Source organism: Carcharhinus amblyrhynchos, chromosome 12, assembly GCF_965287045.1.
Source record: "Carcharhinus amblyrhynchos chromosome 12, sCarAmb.v2.hapA, whole genome shotgun sequence".
Classification (NCBI taxonomy): Eukaryota; Metazoa; Chordata; class Chondrichthyes; order Carcharhiniformes; family Carcharhinidae; genus Carcharhinus; species Carcharhinus amblyrhynchos.
Window position 1 is genome coordinate 76391583 of NC_137335.1, and position 13501 is coordinate 76405083.

At 43.8% G+C, this 13501-nt stretch overlaps 1 protein-coding gene across 11 annotated transcripts in view; it reads right to left on the reverse strand.

Annotated features, from left to right (window-relative positions):
• LOC145351115 (RAC-gamma serine/threonine-protein kinase) overlaps positions 1-13501 on the reverse strand; it is a 317330-nt gene that overhangs the window by 152992 nt on the left and 150837 nt on the right. For 2 of the 11 annotated variants that reach the window (XM_080200764.1, XM_080200765.1), the window contains exon 1: positions 6499-6552. The exons of 8 other annotated variants lie outside the window; for them this stretch is intronic. The gene's annotated coding sequence lies outside the window, so the exon portion shown is untranslated. Of the gene's footprint in view, positions 1-6498; positions 6555-13501 lie in introns of those variants that run through there. One more of the 11 variants, XM_080200766.1, reaches the window with a different exon arrangement.

The window sequence follows — 13501 nt, forward strand, 5'->3', positions numbered from 1 at the left end:
ACCTGATGTACCTATATACCAGTTTTCTGCAATTCATGCACAAGGACACCCAGATTCCTCTGCACTGAAGTACCCCAAACTTTCTCTCAATTTAGATAATAAGCCTTTCCATTTTTCTGACCAAAATGGATAAACCTCACACTTCTCCACATTAAACTTTCATGTGCCACATTTTGGTCCACTCACCTAATCTATAAATATCAATTTGTAGATTTCTTACTTCCTCATTGCAACTTACTATCTCGTCTATTTTAGTGTCAACTGCAAATTTAGCGATAGTACCTTTTATCACTGTATCCATGTCATTAATATAGATTGTAAATAGTTGGGTCCCTAAACCAAACCACATTAGTTACATCTTGCCAACCAGATTTATCCAAACTCTCTGCCTTCAGTTAGCTAGTCTTCTATCCAAGCTAATAAATCACCCTTAACCCCAGTGGATCTTCCCTTCTGCGTGGCACTTATCAAACGCCTTCCTAAAGTCTAGACGTCTACAGGATCCCCATTATCCATTTGGTTTGTTGCATCTTGAAGAACTCTAGCAAACACTACTTACCCTTTATAAAAAAAATGTGGATTCAGCTAGAAAGCATTTTGACTTTCCAAATGTGCTGCTACTGCTTTCTTAATAATGGATTCTAATAATTTCCCAATGACAGATGTTAAAACTAACTGGTCTGTAGCTTCCTACTTTGCCTCACTTCCTTTTTGAATAAGGGCATTACATTATCATTTTTCCCATCCACTTTACCTGCATTCAGGGAATTTTGGAACATAATAACCAATGGATCCACTATCTCTACTGCTACTTCCTTTAATATCTTAAGATTTAGGCCACCAGGCCCTGGGGACTTTTCTGCCTTCATTCTTAGTTTGAGTACTAATTCTCCACTGACATTGATTTTTTTAAGTTGACCCTTTATTTCCCCCGTGTTATCTGTTACTATTGGGATGCTACTAGTGTCCTGCACTGTGAAAACTTCCAGTTATTCCAGATGGTGTTCTCAAATGTCAATGTACAGAGGCTGTCCAGGTACACCACACAGTTGGGCAGGTGCACCATGAGCTGACAGCTCACTTTCACTTTTGGCAGGGCTTCAACACAATCCACTAGCAACTTAAGAGGTTCCCTAAAAATTAGTACAGGAATCATAGCTGCAGGTGGGGCTTCTCCACAACCAGATAGATGTGGCAGTTTTCCACAACTTCACCACGTCTTTGTGGAAGTGTAACCAGTAAAAATGCTGGCTTACGTGGGCTTATTTTTCATCCATTGGAACTTCAAAGCCTATCTTCTATTCTCCCATGGTGCCTTGGTAACATCACTATCTGGTGGATCGCTGTCCATTCCACATCTCTGCAGGTCTTGGAAGAGATCTTCAATTTCTCATCAGCACCTCATTTTAAAAATAGTAACACAAACTCTTTCTGCTTCAGTTAGGGCATTTTAGACTAACATTTTTAAAAAGCATCAAGATGACTTGCTAAACTGCAACAAAAACTTACTCATTACTTTGCAGACTCTGAAAAAGTTTTTGGATAACAGCAGGATTATCTGCAGTGACAATTCAGCATCCTCAGATGGAGCTTGTTTGGCCAGAAATCAGATCACTATGCAGTCTGGGAAAATGCTAGGGACCGTCTCCTACAACTGCTCTATTTCCCTGACCACACTCCACTTCTTCAAAAGTGTTGGGAACCCTATAAGTCCTGACCCTTGAGTCAAAGTTTATGGGTTAAAATCTGCCTTTCCAGCTGGACATAAAAGATCTCATGGCATTATTCAAACAGCAGAATTCTCCCCAATGTGCTGGCCAATAATTATCCCTCAACTTCAGTGAAAGAGACTGCCTGGTCATCAACAGATTGCTCTGGATCAGGTTTTGCTGTAGACAAATTTGCTTTTATGTCACCAACATTACAATAATGACTAAACTCCAATTTCAGTGCCTGTAAAGCAGTAAGATGCACAGAGGTTCTTAAATGTGCTATAAAAAGTTATTTTTCTAAATAAATAAATCTAGTAAGATGCGGGCTACCAATAATAACCACAAATTGCCAGATTGGCATGAAAATTTGTTTCGCCAAAAAGGTAAACTTCCACCCCTATCTACCCCACATGGGTCTCCAAACCCACACTACATAGTTAATTCTTAAGACAGTCAGGCAACTATAAGTAAAGAATAAATATAGTCTTCCTGAGATCCCACACATCTGAAGAACAAATTAAAAAAGTCATCTACTGATGTTGGAAATGTTGCTTGTCCATTAATGTGCAACAATGCATGAAAACAGATCAGAATCATTTTCAAAATGAATCCAATCACAATTGTGGCTCATGTTCTCTTTCTACAAACAAAGCAGTTTATATATTTCTATTGGGCCTTATCTTTAAATCAAATCAATTGTCACATGCATTGAGATACAGTGAAAAGTAGTATTTCTTGAGCGCTGTACAGACAAGACGTATCGTTCTTGAGGACATCGAGGAGAAGGAAAGGAGAGGGTGCAGAATATAGTGTTCCAATCACAGCTAGGGTATAGAGAAAGATTAACTTAGTATTAGGTAGGTCCATTCAAAAGTCAGATTGCAGAAGGGAAGAAGCTGTTCTCAAGTCAGTTGGTAATGTGATCTCGGACTTTTGTATCTTTTTCCCGATGAAAGAGGGTACGTCTGGGGTACATGGTGTCCTTGATTATGCTGGCTGTTTTTGAGGTAGCAGGATACATAGACAGAATCAAAGGATGGGAGGTTGGGACTTATGGGCGATGTCCACAATCGTTTCTAGTCTCTTGTAACCTTGGTCAGAGAAGAAGCCATACCAGGGTTTCTTAATACAGTCAGGTAACTACAAGTAAACAAATAAATATAGCCTTCCAGGGATCCCACACATCTGAAGAACAAATTTTTTTTAAAAATCTACAATGTTGGAAGTGTTGCATGTTCACTAATGTGCAACAATGCATTAAAACAGAAGGGATGCTTTCAATGGTGTATCTGTAAAAATTGGGAGTGAGTCATAGCAGAAATGCCAAATTTTCTGAATCTTCTGAGGCAGTAGAGGTGTCAGTGGGCTCTCTTAACTCGTGTCGGTGTGAGGGGCAAGGACAGGTTGTTAGTGATTTGGACACAAATGTGAAGCTCAGGACTATTTCCGCTTCATTCCCGATGATGTAGACAGGAGCATGTCCTCCACTACATTTCCTGAAGTTGATGACCATCTCCTTCATTTTATTGATATTGAGGGAGAGGTTGTTATCGTCCCATTTCGCCAGATTCTCTCTCTCTTTCCTGTACTCCATCTTATCATTGTTTGATATATGACCCAATAAGGTGGTGCCATCAGCAAACTTGAAAATGGAGTTGCAGTGGAATTTCGCCTCAGAAGTGTATAAGGAATATAGCAAGGGGCATCAGTAGGCCTCAGGATAATCGTGGAGGTGGTGTTGTTGCCTATCCTTAACGATTGCAGTTTGTGGGTTAGGAAGTCTAGGATCCAGTCACACAGGGAGGAGCTGGATCCTAGGCCATGGAGTTTGGAAATGAGTTTTGTAGGGATAATGGTTTTGAAGGCTGAGCTGAAGTTAATAAATAGGAGTCTGACATAAATGTCTCTATCATCCAGGCTTTCCAGGGTTGAGTGTAGGACCAGGAAGATGGCATCTGCTGCGGACCTTTTGCGGTGAAAGGCAAACTGTAGTAGATCCACACAATCTGGGAGGCCAGGGTTGATGAGTGTGATGACTAACCTTTTGAAGCACTTCATAATGATGGATATCAGAGCCATGAGGCGATAGTCAATAAGGCAAGCTGCCTGGCTTCTCTGGGATGGTGGTTGAATTCTTGAAGCAGCTGGAGACCTCAGATCGGTATAAGCAAAGTTAAAGATGTCAGCGAATACCCCCACCAGCTGACCTGCACAAGATCTGGATGCTCGTCCAGGTATACCCCATCTGGGCCAGTCACTTTCTATGTATTAACTTTCAAGGCTGCCAATCTGATGTCTACGATCGTGACTTCAGATACTGGTTCAGCTGAGACTTTCAGGATAGAAGGCATGCTTGCACTGACCTCTTCCTCAAAATGGGCATAGAATGCATTGAGCTCACTGGGGAGGCATGCACTGTTGCCAGCAATTTTACATGCTTTTGCTATAAATCGGTGAGTGTCTGTGCAGCTAGCTTGGTCTACTACTGTCTCTTGGCATCTTTAATGGATCTCCGTAGATCGTACTAGGGGGCACAGCCTCAAGATAAAGGGGGGGCGGTTCAGAACGGAGTTGAGGAGGAACTTCTTCACTCAAAGGGTGGTGAATCTCTGGAATTCTCTGCCCGTTGAAGTGGTGGAGGCTGCCTCGCTAAATATTTTTAAGAAGCGGGTTGATGGGTTTTTGATAAGAGAGGGGATTAAGGGTTATGGGGAGAGGGCGGGAAAGTGGAACTGAGCCACGACAGATCAGCCATGATCTTATTGAATGGCGGGGCAGGCTCGAAGGGCCAGATGGCCTACTCCTGCTCCTATTTCTTATGTTCTTATGTTCTTATGTATCTGGATTTCCTGCATAGGTCTGGGTCACTCGACTTGAACGCCTCAGACATGGACTTCAATGTTCATCTGTGGTTTCCAGTTGGGAAACAGATTTGCTTCTTTGGAACACAGTATTCTATGCACTTACTAATGAAGGCTGTTACTGTAGTGGCATCCTTATTCAGATTGGTTGCTAAGTTTTTAAAATGTTGACCTGTCCACTGATTCAAAGTAGTCCCATAGGAGGTCATTCAATTCGTCAGACCAACACTGCATGACTTTATCGGATTCTTCCATTTCAGTTTTTGCTTGTACACTGGGAGCAGGAGCGCAGCCTTTGGTCTGATTTGCCAAAGTGCGGACGGGCGAAAGAACAGTAGGCACGTTGGATGTTTGCGTAGCAGTAGTCGAGGATATTTGGACCTCTGATTTAACGACGTTTGCTCACACCAAAATTGAGGCAGCATTTACGTCAGTATAAAAATGCAGTCCAGATCAGAGCACATTAGTATCTCTGGGTTAGACCAATGTGTAAGAGAATATAGGACAGGGCGAGTTGAATCCCCTAAAAACAAGAAACACATGTCACTTAGAAGAGCAAGTGACGTAATTGAGCTGAGAAGGTACATACAGCAATTTCAAATTTAGAGCAGCTCTATCAGAGAGAGTGTTCCACAAGTGCAAAATATAAAATCACAAAATACTGTGAGAAAACCAGATGAATCTGACTTAATTGCAAGTCCAGACCTCTGCTATCTGACAAGGTGGTGCTAGCCTTGCTTGTATCCAATATGCTCAAAAGCACTGAACAGAACAGTACAAAATGATTAAAAATACTTTTGTCTGGTGGTTTCTGCAGCATTTTTGGGTCTGAAAGGAATGGGGGAAGATAGACATCCACATTATCCAGCAGAGGGGAAGCCTCTAATTTCCAAATAAATTAATTGCTTGCCCTGGAAGAAGGGAGTTGGTGGTTTATAAGCTATATGCAAATAACTCAACTAAAATTTAAATCCTATGCTTCACAGTTAATTCAGAATCTATCACTGATGAGGATAAACAGTCATCTGATTGCGTATCTGTGGTTTTATTGTTCAATCCACCCAAGAAGGGAATCCTATGAATTATGCACGAATGTATCAATTGCACATCATCCTCATGAAGCTTTCAAGATCATTATGTTAACTTTACTATTGACATAACAGACTACCTGTGGTAACTACTTCTCTGCTCAAGTGCACACTTGTATATTGGCTTCTTGTTCCTGGTCCGACTGATTCAGACTTTGTCTTACCTGGCCTGTAGGGTTGAGGGTGTGGCTGATCCAAAAGCTGTCAGCTAGTGAATCCATACTGATGTGCCCGTTAGCCTACTGAATAGGCAAGCTTTGAAGCAAATTACTTTGAGTATTTTCTGTTGCCTGTCATTGCTTATGCAGGGTAACTCAAGACAGATAACGAGCCCCGCTTTCTTTGAGTACCAAAGATAAAGCCCTATTAATGTAGTAAAATATCCTAAAATGCATCGTAGGAACATTAACAAAATTTAGCTCCAAGTTACACAAGAAGATATTAGAGCAGAGGAGTGTGGTCAAGGTAGGATTTAAAACCCGAGGGGTAGATTGGGTCAGAGAGGTAATTCCAGAGTTTAGCATCCAGATCTGACAATGGTGGAATAATTAAAATTTTGGCAGGAATTGTATCAATGCAAAGACCTTAGAAGGTTAAAGAGCTGAAGGAGCTTAGAGATGGGCAAGGGAGAGGCTATGGAGGGATTTGAAAACAGGGATGTGAATTTTAAAATTAGTTGCTGGACTGGAAGCCAGTGTCAGTCAGCAAGGAGTGTGGTGATAGGTGAGGTGCGAGTTAGGACATAGACAGTTTTGGATGAGCTCCATTTTAAGAAGGGTGGAAAGCTGCCAGGACAGTCTGTCTATGTCACTCTTAGTGCTGTGAATTGACGGTTACCTGTACATCCTCAGCTTTTCCCATTGGGGAGAGGTCAGGTGCATCATGGTCAGTAGAACCCTGCAAGGAATGATTGATTTATTAGGTGTTTGTGGAGTCTCTCATTTAAATCTCAGTTTTATGCTATTGTGCTTGGCTTGGTAGGTTTGTCAAGAGCTAGAATACCTTAAGAAATACAAATTAATAAAGTTTCGAATCTATTTGCAAAAGCATAGACTACTGCACATGTTAGAATGCGTGATCATGGATACATCAACAAATTTTATGCTACATCTTCCTATAGATCCAGATCCACCAAAATCAATTTTTTTTTAAATAGGTAAACTACTGCATCTCTTGTGACATTGCTTGCAAGGAGCCAGTCAATACACTTGTGAAGTACAAGCAACACAATGAAGAGCTGGAGGAGACATTGTTTTATGTTTAGCTAACAGAAAACATATCAAATTCAATTATCTTGAAGGAAGTCATGTTGTATGCTTATTGTACAACAGCTTACAGTATTTCCTAGCTCCAACTCTAGATCACACTCGTGTGAAAAGGTAAATCAGTGGCCCAGATCTCATTTAAGGCTATAACTATGTAATTAATTTTATCTCATCTATTTTTAAAACCCTTGATGTGAAGAAAGATAAGACACTCCAAGTTGCAGGTAAACACAATAAGAGGCTGAACGCAAGTTGCATGCTGGGTTGAATTAATAGTGCTGCTGGGATATAGGTGTAGGACTAAGGATGTAGGAGCAGTATGTTTGGGGAGGAATGGGGGAGCCAGGTTTTTTGTTGGGGGTGGGGGGGATAATAATTCTGGAAGAAAAATGTAGCTATCGTGTTTGGAAAGAGCAGTGTATGGTAGTAGTGAAATCTTTAAAAAGATTTCCTCAGCAGTAACTAAGCGTTTCTTCAATGAGACTGCATCTTTAAGATGATGGAAATGGCATTCTTGCAGATACACGTTGAATAAACGGGAAAGAACCTAGCTGATATGACAGAAGTGCAATGGTTGGAAGATAAGCAAGTTACAATCACCAGAAATCACAAAAACACATTGTATATTAAATTATATGGAAAAACTTCATTGACCAGCAATGTTGATTTTAGTACAACTTTAGTTTATGGCTATTCCTTTGGAGAAAAGATGACAGGTTATTAAACTATTTAAATAAACCTAGATCTAAAGTTATAACAAACTACGGCATCAAATAAAGCTACACCATCAATGAGTCAAAGCTTACAGGAAGATACTAAACATCCCAAAAATACAAAACCGGCTGTCCGCTCCTGCGGGGAGGGAGCCGCGGCTGTCCGCTCCTGCGGGGAGGGAGCCGCGGCTGTCCGCTCCTGCGGGGAGGGAGCCGCGGCTGTCCGCTCCTGCGGGGAGGGAGCCGCGGCTGTCCGCTCCTGCGGGGAGGGAGCCGCGGCTGTCCGCTCCTGCGGGGAGGGAGCCGCGGCTGTCCGCTCCTGCGGGGAGGGAGCCGCGGCTGTCCGCTCCTGCGGGGAGGGAGCCGCGGCTGTCCGCTCCTGCGGGGAGGGAGCCGCGGCTGTCCGCTCCTGCGGGGAGGGAGCCGCGGCTGTCCGCTCCTGCGGGGAGGGAGCCGCGGCTGTCCGCTCCTGCGGGGAGGGAGCCGCGGCTGTCCGCTCCTGCGGGGAGGGAGCCGCGGCTGTCCGCTCCTGCGGGGAGGGAGCCGCGGCTGTCCGCTCCTGCGGGGAGGGAGCCGCGGCTGTCCGCTCCTGCGGGGAGGGAGCCGCGGCTGTCCGCTCCTGCGGGGAGGGAGCCGCGGCTGTCCGCTCCTGCGGGGAGGGAGCCGCGGCTGTCCGCTCCTGCGGGGAGGGAGCCGCGGCTGTCCGCTCCTGCGGGGAGGGAGCCGCGGCTGTCCGCTCCTGCGGGGAGGGAGCCGCGGCTGTCCGCTCCTGCGGGGAGGGAGCCGCGGCTGTCCGCTCCTGCGGGGAGGGAGCCGCGGCTGTCCGCTCCTGCGGGGAGGGAGCCGCGGCTGTCCGCTCCTGCGGGGAGGGAGCCGCGGCTGTCCGCTCCTGCGGGGAGGGAGCCGCGGCTGTCCGCTCCTGCGGGGAGGGAGCCGCGGCTGTCCGCTCCTGCGGGGAGGGAGCCGCGGCTGTCCGCTCCTGCGGGGAGGGAGCCGCGGCTGTCCGCTCCTGCGGGGAGGGAGCCGCGGCTGTCCGCTCCTGCGGGGAGGGAGCCGCGGCTGTCCGCTCCTGCGGGGAGGGAGCCGCGGCTGTCCGCTCCTGCGGGGAGGGAGCCCTTGAAGTGTATTCATCCAGCTGAGGACATAGATAAGATGGTCAACATCTTTCCCCAACCCTAACAGTTGAAGCCTTCCACAGTTGAATTCCTCCCCCCATGCAGCAAAACCAGCTGTCACTTCCTCCATCCACTTGAGAACTCTTATTCCCACTGCAGCCCTTATTTTTCACTGAGCTCTCATAAAATCGGACATTAAAGTAATTATAAAGCAGGTAATATTTTCTATTCATTCAAGGGATATGGGCTTTGCTGGCCAGGCCAGCATTTATTAGCCATCTTTATTTGCCCTCAAGAAATGGTAGTGAACCAATGCAGTCCATGTGGTGCAGGTAGACTCAGAGGGAGTACCAGAATTTTGACCCAGCAAGAGTGAAGGAACAACAATACATCTCCAAGTCAGAATGGTAGGCAGCTTGGAGGGGAACTTTCAGCTGGTGGTGTTCCCAAGTATTTTTGGTCCTTGTTCTTCTAGATTATGGCGTAGATTTGGAAAATGCTCTGAGTTTCTGCAATGCATCTTGTAACTGGTACACACTACTGCCACTATGCATCAGTGGTGGAGGAAGTGAATGCATTGGATGGGGTGTCAATCAAGTGGCCTACTTTGCCCAGGATGGCTTCAAACGTCAAGTGTTTCTTGAGGAGTATTCATCCAGCTAAGGGGAAGTACCACATCACATTCCTGACAGTCATAGAGGTTGGCAGCATGGACACAGGTCCCTTGTCCCAACCCGCCCATGCCACCCAGTTTTTCTTTAAGCTAGTTCCATTGTCCATGTTTGGCAGATATCCCTATATACCAAACTTGTCCATATAACTGTCTAAATGCTTTTTAAAAGACAAAATTGTACCTGCCTCTGGCAGCTTGTTCCAGACATTCACCACCCTCTGAATGAAAAACTTGCCCTTCTGGACCCTATTGTCTCACTCCCCTCTCACCTTAAACCTATGCCCTCTAGTTTGAGACTCCCCTACTTTTGGGAAAAGATGTTGACCATCTTATCTATGCCCTCATTATTTTATAGATCTCTCTAAAATCACTCCTAAGTCTCCTATGCTCCCAGAAAAAAAAATCCCAGTCTATCCAGCCTCTCCTTATAACTCAAACTATCATGACTGGGCAGCACTCTAGTAAATGTTTTCTGCACTCTTTCTAGTTTCATAATAACCTTTCTACAACAGGGTGACCAGAACTGTACACAGTATTCCAGGTGTGGCCTTACCATCGTGTTGTACAACTTCAAGGCGTTCCAATTCCTGCATTCAATGTTCCGATCAATGAAACCAAGCATGCCGAATGCCTCCTTCACCACCCTGTCCACCTGCGACTCCACTTTCAAGGAGCAATGAACTTGCTTCCCTAGATCTTTTTGTTCCATAACTGTCCCCAACACCCTACCATTAACTAAGTCCTGCCCTGATTCGATCAAAATACATAGAACATAACAGCGCAGAACAGGCCCTTCAGCCCACGATGTTGCGCCGACCAGTTAAAAAACAATGACCCACTAACCTAAACCAATCCCTTTTCGTCCATAAACCTATCCACTGATCTCTTAAACGCCCCCAAACTAGGCTCATTTACAACTGCAGCAGGCAGGGTATTCCAATCCCTCACCACCCTCTGGGTAAAGAACCTACCCCTGACATCTGTCCTATAACTACCCCCCCCTTAATTTAAAGCCATGCCCCCTCGTGCTACATTTCTCCATCAGAGGAAAAAGGCCATCACTATCCACCCTATTTAAACCTCTAATCATCTTATATGTTTCAATAAGATCCCCTCTTAGCCGCCTTCTTTCCAGCGAAAACAACCCCAAATCCCTCAGCCTCTCCTCATAGGGCCTCCCCTCCATACCAGGCAACATCCTGGTAAACCTCCTCTGCACCCTCTCCAAAGCCTCCACATCCTTCCTGTAATGTGGGGACCAGAACTGCACACAGTACTCCAAGTGCGGCCGCACCAGAGTTGTGTACAGTTGCAACATAACTCTGCGACTCCTAAATTCAATCTCCCTACCAATAAATGCCAAGACACCGTATGCCTTCTTAACAACCTTATCTACTTGATTCCCAACTTTCAGGGATCTATGTACACATACACCTAGATCCCTCTGCTCATCCACACTATTCAAAGTCCTCCCATTAGCCCTATACTCAACACATCTGTTATTCCTACCAAAGTGAATTACCTCACACTTCTCCGCATTAACCTCCATCCGCCACCTCTCGGCCCAGCTCTGCAACCTGTCTAAGTCTTCCTGCAAACTATGACACCCTTCCTCACTATCTACCACACCTCCGACTTTGGCGTCATCATCTTGCATTTATCGAAATTAGACTCCATCTGCCATTCATCAGCTCACTGGCCCAAATGATCAAGGTCCTGTGCAATCTTAGATAACCTTCATGTCCATTTTGCCACCAAGTTATCTGCAAACTTGTGCCTTGGAAATTGTGGACAGGCTCTGGGGAGTCAGGAAGCGAGTTATTTGCCACAGGGGATTGTTAGCCAATAACCTGGTCTTGTAGCCACATTTTTTACAATAGCTAGCCCAGTTAAGTTTCTGATCAATGGTAACACTCAGGATGTCAATATTCAACTATGATAATGCCGTTGGATGTCAAAGAGCAATGGTTAGATTCTCTCTTGTTGGAGATGGCAACTGCCTTGCACTTGCCACTTGTTTGGGAAGCTAGGGAACAGTTTAAAAAGTAAATCTTAAGGCTATAGGAACACTTTGTTTTTGCACAGATTAAAAACACTGAAATGGAATTTCCACTTTGGATACAGTGATCTGGGTTCAAATTACACACAAACTTTACACTAGTCCTGAAACCCTTCTTGCCCTCATTTGCAGATCACTAAACATAAACTGTGCCAGCAATAATCAAGCGTTTTAGAACATAATTTTTGTTGTTAACAAATTATTGATAAACTAAAGCGTTATTCTGAAAGAAAAGCAGTGCATCTTGCCAAAAACATCAGGGCAATATGCGACAACTTGATTGCAATCTACAGTGCAGAAATAATTTGAGTTTAGGAAAAACTTGAGACATTATTACAGCTGAAATTAAAACTATTTATACCGAGGGTACACATGGAAAAGGTAGTTTCTGTGGGGTAGGAATCTAATTTTACTAGCAACTTCAAAGAAACATTAAATATTACAATAATTTAAGTTTAACACGCACAAGATTTCAAGATCTTTTAAATTACAACCGCAATCATTTGGAGTTCACTTTCAATAACACATTTTCACTGACAGCATGACCAAATACAAATACAAGAACATTTTTGATAACAAAGGTAGGATGGGGTAGCTAGTCGGAACAATGCCACTTTCACCTCTGGGACCAAGTCCAATATAGTGCAACTGGGCTTTGGGCATTTTCTCAAATATAAATAACTGATTTTAAATGTAATTATGATAAAGTGATAACCCTAGCTAGAAATTACTCTTCTGTACAAAATTGACCCATTTTCATTACCTTAAGTGCAGTAGCTCATCACTGCCACAGAATGCAGTGAAACCATGATCTGAAGCAAGAAAACTTCAGAACAACCGAGAAAGAGATCTGAAAACAGCTAAAAATATGAAACCAAAATGTGTTAATTCTGGCATTATTTCATTTTTATTTATTAAGGAAGGGCAGTTTAAGTCAAGTTAAAGTCAAGCCAGACTTTTATTTTAAAATTTTATAACTGCAAATTTTTCAAAGCATTTCCAAACTGTCAAGTTTGTATATCAAAAGTTTTGGATTAAGCCTAGGGCAATTTATTTCAACCTGTAGTAATAAAACAAGAAACAATTGTTTCGTTTCTCTGAATCTTTCATACATCTACTTATCCTCTTCAATCTCCATCCCCAATACTTTTCAACTCACTGTTTTATGCTCAAAGAATCCCAAAACAGCAAAACACAACTCTGATTTGCTTTTCTTTGTACTTGAGTCCTATTGTTGGCTGGAAGGCTGTGCCTCCCTCAGTTAAATTCCCAGTCACATGTGAAAGTTATTTATTTTAGTGTTACAGGTAGGCTTACATTAACACTGCAATGAAGTTACTGTGAAAATTCCCAAGTCACCACAGTCTGGTGCCTGTTTGGGTACAGAGGAAGAATTCATCATGGCCAATACACCTAACCAGTATGTCTTTGAGTCTGGAAGGAAACCGGAGCACCCAAAGAAAACCCACATAGAGAGGGGAGAACGTGCAGACTCTGCACAGAAGCCATCAAGTTTATATCTTCAGTTCCTTCCTTCTCTTCATCTACATGCTGCCCCATGACAAAATCATCCAAAATTCTGCAAGCTGGAAGTATCAAGTTCTACCTCTCCTCCATCTTTCTTAACCCCACCACTACACACCTCTTATGAAATGCCAAAATTCAATATTGCACGTCAAAATTTACAAGCATTAGGAAGTCTGAGTCTTAATTTGTAACCCAGCCCATATATTCTCCATTTCAGCAGCAACCTACTTCCATCTTCAACCTGCAACTGCACTTGCCTCCAACCCTTGTATCAGCACTGCTGAAACACTCATTCGTGCTTTTGGCACCTTCATACTCAACTATTCTAATGCAACCAACTTCCCATTATTTATCACCTTCAACTCTACACTATTAGCACCAAGCACTATTCACTCATCTCATTTATTAATTTAAAATTCTCATCCTGATGTTTAAATTATGCCTTGCTCCTTCCTTCAGGTAACCTCCTTCATGCATATATCACCCTT